Below are 13,536 nucleotides of genomic sequence, written 5' to 3' on the forward strand. Positions count from 1 at the left end.
ACACACTTTCTCACATTTAGCATTGTTCACTTTTATAGTGTGACATGTGTAACTGACATTTTTAGTTTTGCATAACACCACATCCCTCTGCAGTGTGAAACATGACACATTTTTTTTTTATTTTTACACTAGACAGTTCTCCCATAGTCCCATCAGAGAACTACTCTCTCTCTCTCTCTCTCTCTCTCTCTCGCTCTCCTTTTTTTGGTCTGTCTGTCTCTCTCTCATGTCTAGCAGTTCCACTTTGATAGTGTAAGATGTGTAACTGGCACTCCATAACTCCACATCTTTCTACATTTTTAATCCTTAATTACACTTCCACTTTATTGCCATTTGTAATGTTTGGTAACACATTTTCTTGATTCATCAGTGATACTAAATGTAGAAAGCATTTTAGAACACAGAAAGTATAATTTACATTTGTTTACTGTTTATAGGGTCAAATACGTAACTGAACAAGACCTAATAAATGAGTCTCATAAATCATAAAGGACATTATTATTATTATGTTTTCTGTTATTTTTTACAATTTCTAAATGCATGATGACTTGCTAAAAGTGTCACACATTTACATGACATCACAAATTAAGTAGAAGTAATAAAAACTGGTAGATGAGTTCATGACTGCAGTGTGGAGAATGGCATGTGCAAGACACAAAGACAAATGTACATAACATACATCAGAATGTAACATATTGGTGTGACCTTAAAGGAATATATTACATAACATACATCAGAATGTAACATATTGGTGTGACCTTAAAGGAATATATTACATAACATACATCAGAATGTAACATATTGGTGCGACCTTAAAGGAATATATTACATAACATACATCAGAATGTAACATATTGGTGCGACCTTAAAGGAATATATTACATTGTACTGATTTACATACACTAACACTAAAGCTCTAAAAAGGTGTGAGGAACAAAGAGCCAAAACAGGAACCGCAACTGTTACATGTTTACTTAACGTTAGTTAATTATTGTTAATGTGTTACTTCATGTGTTGTTCATGTTAACTAATGCATTAGTTAACGTTAGTTAGTCAACACCACTTACTCTGCACTTCATATAAACACAGCATTAACTAATGCACCTGTTACATGTTTACTTAACGTTAGTTAATTATTGTTCATGTGTTACTTCATGTGTTGTTCATGTTAACTAATGCATTAGTTAATGTTAGTTAGTCAACACCACTTACTCTGCACTTCCTATAAACACAGCATTAACTAATGCACCTGTTACATGTTTACTTAACGTTAGTTAATTATTGTTAATGTGTTACTTCATGTGTTGTTCATGTTAACTAATGCATTAGTTAATGTTAGTTAGTCAACACCACTTACTCTGCACTTCATATAAACACAGCATTAACTAATGCACCTGTTACATGTTTACTTAACGTTAGTTAATTATTGTTAATGTGTTACTTCATGTGTTGTTCATGTTAACTAATGCATTACTTCACGTTAGTTAGTCAACACCACTTACTCTGCACTTCATATAAACACAGCATTAACTAATGCACCTGTTACATGTTTACTTAACGTTAGTTAATTATTGTTAATGTGTTACTTCATGTGTTGTTCATGTTAACTAATGCATTAGTTAATGTTAGTTAGTCAACACCACTTACTCTGCACTTCATATAAACACAGCATTAACTAATGCACCTGTTACATGTTTACTTAACGTTAGTTAATTATTGTTAATGTGTTACTTCATGTGTTGTTCATGTTAACTAATGCATTAGTTAATGTTAGTTAGTCAACACCACTTACTCTGCACTTCATATAAACACAGCATTAACTAATGCACCTGTTACATGTTTACTTAACGTTAGTTAATTATTGTTAATGTGTTACTTCATGTGTTGTTCATGTTAACTAATGCATTACTTCACGTTAGTTAGTCAACACCACTTACTCTGCACTTCATATAAACACAGCATTAACTAATGCACCTGTTACATGTTTACTTAACGTTAGTTAATTATTGTTAATGTGTTACTTCATGTGTTGTTCATGTTAACTAATGCATTAGTTAATGTTAGTTAGTCAACACCACTTACTCTGCACTTCATATAAACACAGCATTAACTAATGCACCTGTTACATGTTTACTTAACGTTAGTTAATTATTGTTAATGTGTTACTTCATGTGTTGTTCATGTTAACTAATGCATTAGTTAATGTTAGTTAGTCAACACCACTTACTCTGCACTTCATATAAACACAGCATTAACTAATGCACCTGTTACATGTTTACTTAACGTTAGTTAATTATTGTTAATGTGTTACTTCATGTGTTGTTCATGTTAACTAATGCATTACTTCACGTTAGTTAGTCAACACCACTTACTCTGCACTTCATATAAACACAGCATTAACTAATGCACCTGTTACATGTTTACTTAACGTTAGTTAATTATTGTTAATGTGTTACTTCATGTGTTGTTCATGTTAACTAATGCATTAGTTAATGTTAGTTAGTCAACACCACTTACTCTGCACTTCATATAAACACAGCATTAACTAATGCACCTGTTACATGTTTACTTAACGTTAGTTAATTATTGTTAATGTGTTACTTCATGTGTTGTTCATGTTAACTAATGCATTAGTTAATGTTAGTTAGTCAACACCACTTACTCTGCACTTCATATAAACACAGCATTAACTAATGCACCTGTTACATGTTTACTTAACGTTAGTTAATTATTGTTAATGTGTTACTTCATGTGTTGTTCATGTTAACTAATGCATTACTTCACGTTAGTTAGTCAACACCACTTACTCTGCACTTCATATAAACACAGCATTAACTAATGCACCTGTTACATGTTTACTTAACGTTAGTTAATTATTGTTAATGTGTTACTTCATGTGTTGTTCATGTTAACTAATGCATTAGTTAATGTTAGTTAGTCAACACCACTTACTCTGCACTTCATATAAACACAGCATTAACTAATGCACCTGTTACATGTTTACTTAACGTTAGTTAATTATTGTTAATGTGTTACTTCATGTGTTGTTCATGTTAACTAATGCATTAGTTAATGTTAGTTAGTCAACACCACTTACTCTGCACTTCATATAAACACAGCATTAACTAATGCACCTGTTACATGTTTACTTAACGTTAGTTAATTATTGTTAATGTGTTACTTTATGTGTTGTTCATGTTAACTAATGCATTACTTCACGTTAGTTAGTCAACACCACTTACTCTGCACTTCATATAAACACAGCATTAACTAATGCACCTGTTACATGTTTACTTAACGTTAGTTAATTATTGTTAATGTGTTACTTCATGTGTTGTTCATGTTAACTAATGCATTAGTTAATGTTAGTTAGTCAACACCACTTACTCTGCACTTCATATAAACACAGCATTAACTAATGCACCTGTTACATGTTTACTTAACGTTAGTTAATTATTGTTAATGTGTTACTTCATGTGTTGTTCATGTTAACTAATGCATTAGTTAATGTTAGTTAGTCAACACCACTTACTCTGCACTTCATATAAACACAGCATTAACTAATGCACCTGTTACATGTTTACTTAACGTTAGTTAATTATTGTTAATGTGTTACTTCATGTGTTGTTCATGTTAACTAATGCATTACTTCACGTTAGTTAGTCAACACCACTTACTCTGCACTTCATATAAACACAGCATTAACTAATGCGCCTGTTACATGTTTACTTAACGTTAGTTAATTATTGTTAATGTGTTACTTCATGTGTTGTTCATGTTAACTAATGCATTAGTTAATGTTAGTTAGTCAACACCACTTACTCTGCACTTCATATAAACACAGCATTAACTAATGCACCTGTTACATGTTTACTTAACGTTAGTTAATTATTGTTAATGTGTTACTTCATGTGTTGTTCATGTTAACTAATGCATTAGTTAATGTTAGTTAGTCAACACCACTTACTCTGCACTTCATATAAACACAGCATTAACTAATGCACCTGTTACATGTTTACTTAACGTTAGTTAATTATTGTTAATGTGTTACTTCATGTTGTCACGTCTAGTCCCTCCCTCCTCCCCGGTCCGGCCCAGTTTTCCCCGTTCTCAGGATTTCTCCCTCTATCTGTCACGCCCTGTCTTTAGTGCCCGCACCTGAGTCTCATTACACATCCCTGGTTCAGTGTATTTAATCCCCGTGGTTTTTCACTCCCGTGTCGGTCATTGTTTGTATGTGAGTCCTTCCGTGTTTTCCCTGCTCTTGATTCTCTGCCTTGTCTCCGCCGGTTCTTAGATTAAATGTATATGTTTCTCGTAGCCCTGCCCTCCCGCTCTGCGTATTCTGTCCTAGTTTAAATGTTGTAATATTCATCGGTTTCCCATCTCCTAAGTTCATCCCTAGTTTCGTTTGTATTGCCTAGTTAGTGTTCGTCTGTAGCCTTGCCCTGTTGGTTGTGTCTCTCTCTCCCCGTTTGCTGCTCTCTCCCTCTCCGTCACTCCTTTACGTGTTCTTAGTGCATCGCGTACGTGTTTTCCCTAGTTGTTTTCTTCCCTGTTCAGAGTATCTTTTCTCTGTCTTGTTTCTCCTGTATGCATTCTCTGTTTCAGTGTAGTGGTGTTTAGTCGTCTTACTCATGTTTAGTTCTATTCCTTAGTAACTCTGTTTGCCATCTGGTCGTTTGTATGTCTTCCGCTACGTGTGTTTTGGTGTCCTTAGGTGCGCTTCTGTCCGTGTCCACGTGCCTGTCCCTGTATCCGTCCTTGGTGGTGTCCTCCGTGTCCCTGTGCCTGTCTCTGTTCCCCAGATTGTTACTCACTTTGTTCCCGTCCCTGTCTCTGTCATCCTCCGCCTGTTTGCTTCTGCGTCCCGGTCTTCTCGGGTGTCCGGTCCTGTGCCCTTGACCCCATCCTGTCCGGCCCCCTTGGTTCCTCCTCTTGTGCCGGCCCCCTGTCCTGTCCCGTCGGGTCCCATGCCTGTGTCGCTGCCCGGTCCTTGTCCCGGTCCTCCCGTGCGTCTGGTGTCCGGTCCGTTGTGTCCGTCCTGCCCCGTGTCTGTTGTCCCTACCCCAGCCTCGCCTGCTCGTCTCCCTCTGTGTCATGGTGTCTCTGTCCCCGGTGTCTGTCCGGCCCTCCCTGTTTGGCGTGCCCCGGAGTTGCACGCCTTGAGGGGGGGTTCTGTCACGTCTAGTCCCTCCCTCCTCCCCGGTCCGGCCCAGTTTTCCCCGTTCTCAGGATTTCTCCCTCTATCTGTCACGCCCTGTCTTTAGTGCCCGCACCTGAGTCTCATTACACATCCCTGGTTCAGTGTATTTAATCCCCGTGGTTTTTCACTCCCGTGTCGGTCATTGTTTGTATGTGAGTCCTTCCGTGTTTTCCCTGCTCTTGATTCTCTGCCTTGTCTCCGCCGGTTCTTAGATTAAATGTATATGTTTCTCGTAGCCCTGCCCTCCCGCTCTGCGTATTCTGTCCTAGTTTAAATGTTGTAATATTCATCGGTTTCCCATCTCCTAAGTTCATCCCTAGTTTCGTTTGTATTGCCTAGTTAGTGTTCGTCTGTAGCCTTGCCCTGTTGGTTGTGTCTCTCTCTCCCCGTTTGCTGCTCTCTCCCTCTCCGTCACTCCTTTACGTGTTCTTAGTGCATCGCGTACGTGTTTTCCCTAGTTGTTTTCTTCCCTGTTCAGAGTATCTTTTCTCTGTCTTGTTTCTCCTGTATGCATTCTCTGTTTCAGTGTAGTGGTGTTTAGTCGTCTTACTCATGTTTAGTTCTATTCCTTAGTAACTCTGTTTGCCATCTGGTCGTTTGTATGTCTTCCGCTACGTGTGTTTTGGTGTCCTTAGGTGTGGTTGTATATTTAGTCCGTGTCTTCTTTCATTTAATAAAAAACCTTAAAACTTGCGTTTGCGTCACGCCCCTCCCGCTACAACGTTACACATGTGTTGTTCATGTTAACTAATGCATTACTTCACATTAGTTAGTCAACACCACTTACTCTGCACTTCATATAAACACAGCATTAACTAATGCACCTGTTACATGTTTACTTAACGTTAGTTAATTATTGTTAATGTGTTACTTCATGTGTTGTTCATGTTAACTAATGCATTAGTTAATGTTAGTTAGTCAACACCACTTACTCTGCACTTCATATAAACACAGCATTAACTAATGCACCTGTTACATGTTTACTTAACGTTAGTTAATTATTGTTAATGTGTTACTTCATGTGTTGTTCATGTTAACTAATGCATTACTTCACATTTGTTAGTCAACACCACTTACTCTGCACTTCATATAAACACAGCATTAACTAATGCACCTGTTACATGTTTACTTAACGTTAGTTAATTATTGTTAATGTTACTTCATGTTTTGTTCATATTAACTAATGCATTACTTAACGTTAGTAAGTAAACACTTAATGTAAAGTGTTACCGTGTAAAAAGATCAGGTGTGTCTGAACTCAAATCAGGTTTTTGCTGATTAAATTTTTTTTCCCTCTGTATGTGTTCACTAGTGTGTGTGTGTGTGTGTGTGTGTGTGTGTGTGTGTGTGTGTGTGTGTGTGTGTGTGTACTGTGACTGTGGTTTTTTACATATTCTGTGATAAACTCTATTCCACCTGTTCTTCTTGGCTGTTTTCAAACTGGAATAAACAGTTGGCTCTTCAGAATTGACCTGGAATGAGACCTGACCTGGAAAGTACACACATACAAACACACATACACACACACACACACACACACACACACACACACACACACACACACATTGTAGTACAGCACTTAGATTCCATGAACAAGTTTTTTGTGGAGATATACCATCTGAATCTTAGCTGTAGTTCGCAATAGTGTAAATTTCCTAAATTTCCTCTTTTTATTTACTGGTTATGGCTGTTGTGTTTTTGGAAGAGGCACACTGCAAAAAGTACCATCTTGATATTATTCTATTTTAAGTAGCTGAGGATTTTTTTGTTAAAAAATTATGTAACCATGTCTTTACCTAGTGGCAGTTTTTCAAAAGACAAAAACTATTTCAAATAAGGTAAAAAAAATCAGAGCTATTTTGACTGATGAAAATGCCACTTATATGCCACTATAATTCAAATATTATGTTTGTGTCAATTTCACATTATTTCAACCTTTCACAAATCAAATCTCAAACATATCCTGAGATGAGCAGATTTCTTGCAAGAGATCTTGCAGTCTCATGAGGCAGCCAAAGGTGTGTATTGAAAGGTGTGTCAACAGCAACCACCCACAGCTGACACACACCTCATTTACATAACACTGGAGGTAAGAAGGGCTAATCACACCTACCAAGAGAGCAAGAGACTTATGTCATTTGACATAAGTTAGGAGTCTAGTAGGGAGTCTGTCTAAAGACGAGGGTTTGGTAGTTCTAGTGTTAATGTGCTCACCTGTCTGAGGGTTCGTTCTCTCTTCTTTGCATGGTTCAGGGTTGAGTAGGTGAGCTCACACTACAAGAGAACAAACACACTGGTGGATTTTGTGTGGTAGATGTTCATTCCTGGACTGATCCTCAAGGACATCACATACCTCCTCTCCTGCTGACGGGCGCTTCCTGCCAAAGACGGTGTCTGAATATATAACACTCTCCTCAACCTCGAGAGACATTATTAACCCCCACATTACTGTCTGAATATATCACACTCTCCTCAACCTGGAGAGACATTATTAACCCCCACGTTACTGTCTGAATATATCACACTCTCCTCAACCTGGAGAGACATTATTAACCCCCACGTTACTGTCTGAATATATCACACTCTCCTCAACCTGGAGAGACATGATTAACCCCCACATTACTGTCTGAATATATCACACTCTCCTTAACCTGGAGAGACATTATTAACCCCCACGTTACTGTCTGAATATATCACACTCTCCTCAACCTGGAGAGACATGATTAACCCCCACGTTACTGTCTGAATATATCACACTCTCCTCAACCTCGAGAGACATTATTAACCCCCACGTTACTGTCTGAATATATCACACTCTCCTCAACCTGGAGAGACATTATTAACCCCCATGTTACTGTCTGAATATATCACACTCTCCTCAACCTGGAGAGACATTATTAACCCCCACGTTACTGTCTGAATATATCACACTCTCCTCAACCTGGAGAGACATGATTAACCCCCACGTTACTGTCTGAATATATCACACTCTCCTCAACCTCGAGAGACATTATTAACCCCCACGTTACTGTCTGAATATATCACACTCTCCTCAACCTGGAGAGACATTATTAACCCCCACGTTACTGTCTGAATATGTCACACTCTCCTCAACCTGGAGAGACATTATTAACCCCCACGTTACTGTCTGAATATATCACACTCTCCTCAACCTGGAGAGACATTATTAACCCCCACGTTACTGTCTGAATATATCACACTCTCCTCAACCTGGAGAGACATTATTAACCCCCACGTTACTGTCTGAATATATCACACTCTCCTCAACCTGGAGAGACATTATTAACCCCCACGTTACTGTCTGAATATATCACACTCTCCTCAACCTATCCCACCACCACGTACCCTCACTCCTCCTCTTCCTCATCTTCTTCTTCCCCCTGTCCCACCACCACGTACCCTCACTCCTCCTCTTCCTCATCTTCTTCTTCCACCTGTCCCACCACCACGTACCCTCACTCCTCCTCTTCCTCATCTTCTTCTTCTCCCTGTCCCACCACCACGTACTCTCACTCCTCCTCTTCCTCATCTTCTTCTTCCCCCTGTCCCACCACCACGTACACTCACTCCCCCTCTTCATCATCTTCTTCTTCCCCCTGTCCCACCACTACGTACCCTCACTCCTCCTCTTCCTCATCTTCTTCTTCCCCCTGTCCCACCACCACGTACCCTCACTCCTCCTCTTCCTCATCTTCTTCTTCCCCCTGTCCCACCACCACGTACCCTCACTCCTCCTCTTCCTCATCTTCTTCTTCCCCCTGTCCCACCACCACGTACCCTCACTCCTCCTCTTCCTCCATCTTCTTCTCCCTGTCCCACCACCATGTACCCTCACTCCTCCTCTTCCTCATCTTCTTCTTCCCCCTGTCCCACCACCACGTACCCTCACTCCTCCTCTTCCTCATCATCTTCTTCTACCTGTCCCACCACCACGTACCCTCACTCCTCCTCTTCCTCATCTTCTTCTTCCCCCTGTCCCACCACCACGTACCCTCACTCCTCCTCTTCCTCATCTTCTTCTTCCCCCTGTCCCACCACCACGTACCCTCACTCCTCCTCTTCCTCATCTTCTTCTTCCACCTGTCCCACCACCACGTACCCTCACTCCTCCTCTTCCTCATCTTCTTCTTCTCCCTGTCCCACCACCACGTACTCTCACTCCTCCTCTTCCTCATCTTCTTCTTCCCCCTGTCCCACCACCACGTACACTCACTCCCCCTCTTCATCATCTTCTTCTTCCCCCTGTCCCACCACCACATACCCTCACTCCTCCTCTTCCTCATCTTCTTCTTCCCCCTGTCCCACCACCACGTACTCTCACTCCTCCTCTTCCTCATCTTCTTCTTCCCCCTGTCCCACCACCACGTACTCTCACTCCTCCTCTTCCTCATCTTCTTCCCCCTGTCCCACCACCACGTACCCTCACTCCTCCTCTTCCTCATCATCTTCTTCCACCTCTTCTTCGAGCAGGAAGTTGCCTTCTTGCTTGTGTTGAGCTAGTTGCCTCCATGTTCAGTAATTGTATTGGTCCTAGTCAAGCTCTCTATGTACAGGCCTACATGATTGATAGCATTCACAAGCATGGACAGCACCTGTCAAGTATCTATCTGATTGGTTATCTGAGATGTGTGAACCTCCTCCTTCATTAGAAAGGTTCTAGTTTCAGATGTTCAATTATAGTCATGAATTTACCAAATGTATCAAGAGGTTGGTATGTGGTATTTGTGGTATACTACTATATAATATACACTGCCGTTCAAAAGTTTGGGGTCACCTAGACAATTTTGTGTTTTCCCTGAAATCTCATACTTTTTTTTATCTAATGAGTTGCAAAATTAATAGAAATATAGTCCAGACATTGACAAGATAGAAATAATGGTTTTTTTTTTATTTGAAATAATTTTCTAATTTAAACTTTGCTTTCGTCAAAGAATGCTCCCTTAGCAGCAATTACAGCATTGCAGACCTTTGGCATTATAGCTGTTAATTTGCTGAGGTAATCTGGAGAAATTTCACCCCATGCTTCCAGAAGCCGCTCCCACAAGTTTGATTGGGTTGATGGGCACTTTTTTTGTACCATACGGTCAAGCTGCTCCTACAACAGCTCAATTGGGTTGAGATCTGGTGACTGCGCTGGCCACTCCATTACCAATAAAACACCAGCTGCCTGCTTCTTCTCTAAATAGTTTGTGCATAATTTGGAGGTGTGCTTTTGGTCATTGTCCTGTTGCAGGATGAAATTGGCTCCAATCAAGCGCTGTCCACAGGGTATGGCATGGTGTTGCAAAATGGAGTGATAGCCTTCCTTATTCAAAATCCCTTTTACCTTGTACAAATCTCCCACTTTACCAGCACCAAAGCAACCCCAGACCATCACATTACCTCCACCATGTTTGACAGATGGTGTCAGGCACAATCTTTTCAGTTGTTCTGCGTCTCACAAATGTTCGTCTGTGTGATCCACAGAGGTGGGGACTCGAGTCGCATGACTTGGACTCGAGTCAGACTCAAGTCATCAATATTAAGATTTTTGACTTGACTTGAAAAAATATTCAGAGACTTAGACTTGACTTGGACTTTTACACCAATAACTTGGGACTTGAATTGGACTTGAACCTGTTTACTTGCAAAGACTTGATTTTTTTACCCCAAATCTAAATTTTAAAACGCATATTAATATTTATAAAGTGCGCCCCATTAATTTAATTTCCATCCTTCTGACGCAGACCGGTCCTCTGCTTTTCCACACTCTGTATGTGTGTGTGTGTGCATGAGCTGCAGCACAACCAATCAAATGGGGGGGGGTCAGCGAACGTGAATTGTTACCGGGCGGGGTGTAAAATGGACACAAATTAAGTATTATATCGCGATCGATCAATTGCCAGTGGTTGGCACCAGAGCGAACTAGTAACTCATTGAATCATAGATAAGGATCAGAGGTAAATAAACTAGATTTTTTTTTGGCGTGAGATATCGGAAGTGTGGCGTGAGAGCGTGTGAAGACGATCAAATGCGTGTGTCTCACGCTCAATGCGTGAGGGTTGGCAACCCTGGATTCTGTATCTGAACTCAGGTAAGAGAGCCTCTCTCTGTCACCATCATAATATCCAGTTCTATCTCAGCATGGATTGTGATTTTGAAGACATCTACGTCGAGAAAAAAATATATTGACAAACGTGGAGTGAGTTTTCAGCTATGGGGCATCATTCTACGGCCTCATCGTGAACAAATGACATACAGACTTTTGGCCAGTTTGGTCTTTTGCAAATGCAATGCACAATAGTTTACTGAAATGTCTAAAGTTGCAGATTCCTGTTAATTGTTCAGTTCTTATATTTGTTTGTCTTGTGTCACTCACACATGGACACACATGCTCTCTAGGAAACCAGATAAGAGAAGAGAGGGAAAAATGCCATTATGGTTCTTTGTATTGTACTGTGAAAATATCAGCACTTTTTATTTGAACATGGAGTTCTACTTGTGACTTTCACAGAATATTTATTTCTGGAAAATTGTAGTTTAAAGTATGAATATTTTTGCAGCTATGTTTAAAAAATTGAACTGTGCAATAAAGAGGTGTAATTTTAATTTTTTTTATACTTCGTGTTTTCAGTTGCACATGTTTTATCAAGATTTGAGGAGAATACAGATTTTAAAAAGAACACATGTCTATTATTTACATTTAAAATATACCTGCAACATTGGTAAAAAAAAAAAAAGACTCGAAAGGACTTGAAATTCCAAGTTTCAGACTTGGGACTTGACTTGACGGTTGCTTGTCTTGACTCGAGACTTGACTTGAGTTGACTGTCTTTGCTTGAGACTTGACTCGGGACTTGAGGATAAAGACTTGGACTTAATTGAGACTTGCAAAACACTGACTTGGTCCCACCTCTGGTGATCCAAACACCTCAAACTTTGATTTGTCTGTCCATAACACTTTTTTCCAATCTTCCTCTGTCCAATGTCTGTGTTCTTTTGCCCATATTAATCTTTTTCTTTTATTAGCCAGTCTCAGATATGGCTTTTTCTTTGCCACTCTGCCCTGAAGGCCAGCATCCCGGAGTCGCCTCTTCACTGTAGACGTTGACACTGGCGTTTTGCGGGTACTATTTAATGAAGCTGCCAGTTGAGGACCTGTGAGGCGTTGATTTCTCAAACTTGAGACTCTAATGTACATGTCTTCTTGCTCAGTTGTGCAGCGGGGCCTTCCACTTCTCCTTCTACTCTGGTTAGAGCCTGTCTGTGCTCTCCTCTGAAGGGAGTAGTACACACCATTGTAGGAATTTCTCAGAACAAGAATAGACTGTTGAGTTTCAATTGAAAGTTGTCTTTTTATGGCCATTTTGTGAGTTTAATCGAACCAACAATTGTAATGCTCCAGATTCTCAACTAGCTTAAAGGAAGGTCAGTTTTATAGCTTCTCTAATCAGCAAAACTGTTTTCAGGTGTGCTAACCTACTTGCACAAGGGTTTTCAAGGGTTTTCTAAATATCCAATAGCCTCCTTACAGAATTAGCAAACACAATGTACCATTAGAACACTGGAGTGATGGTTGTTGGAAATGGGTCTCCATACATCTATGTAGGTATTGCATTAAAAACCAGACGTTTACAGCTAGAATAGTCAGTTACCACATTAATAATGTATAGAGTGTATTTTTGATGCACTTAACGTTAGCTAAATTGAAAAAAAAACTGCTTTTCTTTAAAAAATAAGAACATTTCTAAGTGACCCCAAACTTTTGAAAGGTAGTGTATATGGTATAATGTTAACTAATTTTGACAATTGAACAGATTGTTGTGCATGCAATGGCTTATACAATGAAATATGTATGACATATTTTGGAGAGAATAGCCATTTGACTGAAAATCAGCTAATCAGTTTAGATCACCATGATCAAATTACTAGGAAATTGTGTTAAATAGGGTATAGGCTAACTGTGCTAACTGTAGGCTACTTGTACTAAATCATTTGCAAAGATCCACTGGAATATTTGAGACATGTTCAAAGACATTTGCAATTTGACTAAACCAATGAGAAATGCTGTTCTGTTGTGACCAATTGCCAAGGGGTTTCCAGACTTGTCCATGTTGTTTTGAGAATGTCTTCTCGGTTTCAAGAATTGAGCCAAACCAATCGAGAAAAACTGTAAAAGACTAGAACCATTTCACATATGAACAGGTTTTCACACACAAATAGGTCAAGATCTTTATGAGTCTTTGTTCACATAATAGAGCAGAAACCACATTTCTCCTAGTGAAGAAAAACAAAATAAAACAGCAGATGGCGCTTTCCTCCTGCTAATC

At 39.6% G+C, this 13,536-nt stretch overlaps 1 protein-coding gene across 7 annotated transcripts in view; it reads right to left on the reverse strand.

Moving 5' to 3' along the window:
- Window positions 1-486: 486 nt before the first annotated feature.
- Window positions 487-13,536, reverse strand: part of LOC143486763 (polymeric immunoglobulin receptor-like) — a 35,913-nt gene continuing 22,863 nt past the window's right edge. For 4 of the 7 annotated variants that reach the window (XM_076986176.1, XM_076986177.1, XM_076986175.1 and 1 more), the window contains 2 exons: window positions 7,421-7,480; window positions 487-6,695 (listed from right to left, as the gene is read on the reverse strand). The gene's annotated coding sequence lies outside the window, so the exon portion shown is untranslated. Of the gene's footprint in view, window positions 6,696-7,420; window positions 7,481-7,559; window positions 7,585-13,536 lie in introns of all 7 variants that reach the window. The other 3 variants (XM_076986172.1, XM_076986173.1, XM_076986174.1) reach the window with 3 other exon arrangements.

This window comes from Brachyhypopomus gauderio, unplaced genomic scaffold, assembly GCF_052324685.1.
Source record: "Brachyhypopomus gauderio isolate BG-103 unplaced genomic scaffold, BGAUD_0.2 sc45, whole genome shotgun sequence".
Classification (NCBI taxonomy): domain Eukaryota; kingdom Metazoa; phylum Chordata; class Actinopteri; order Gymnotiformes; family Hypopomidae; genus Brachyhypopomus; species Brachyhypopomus gauderio.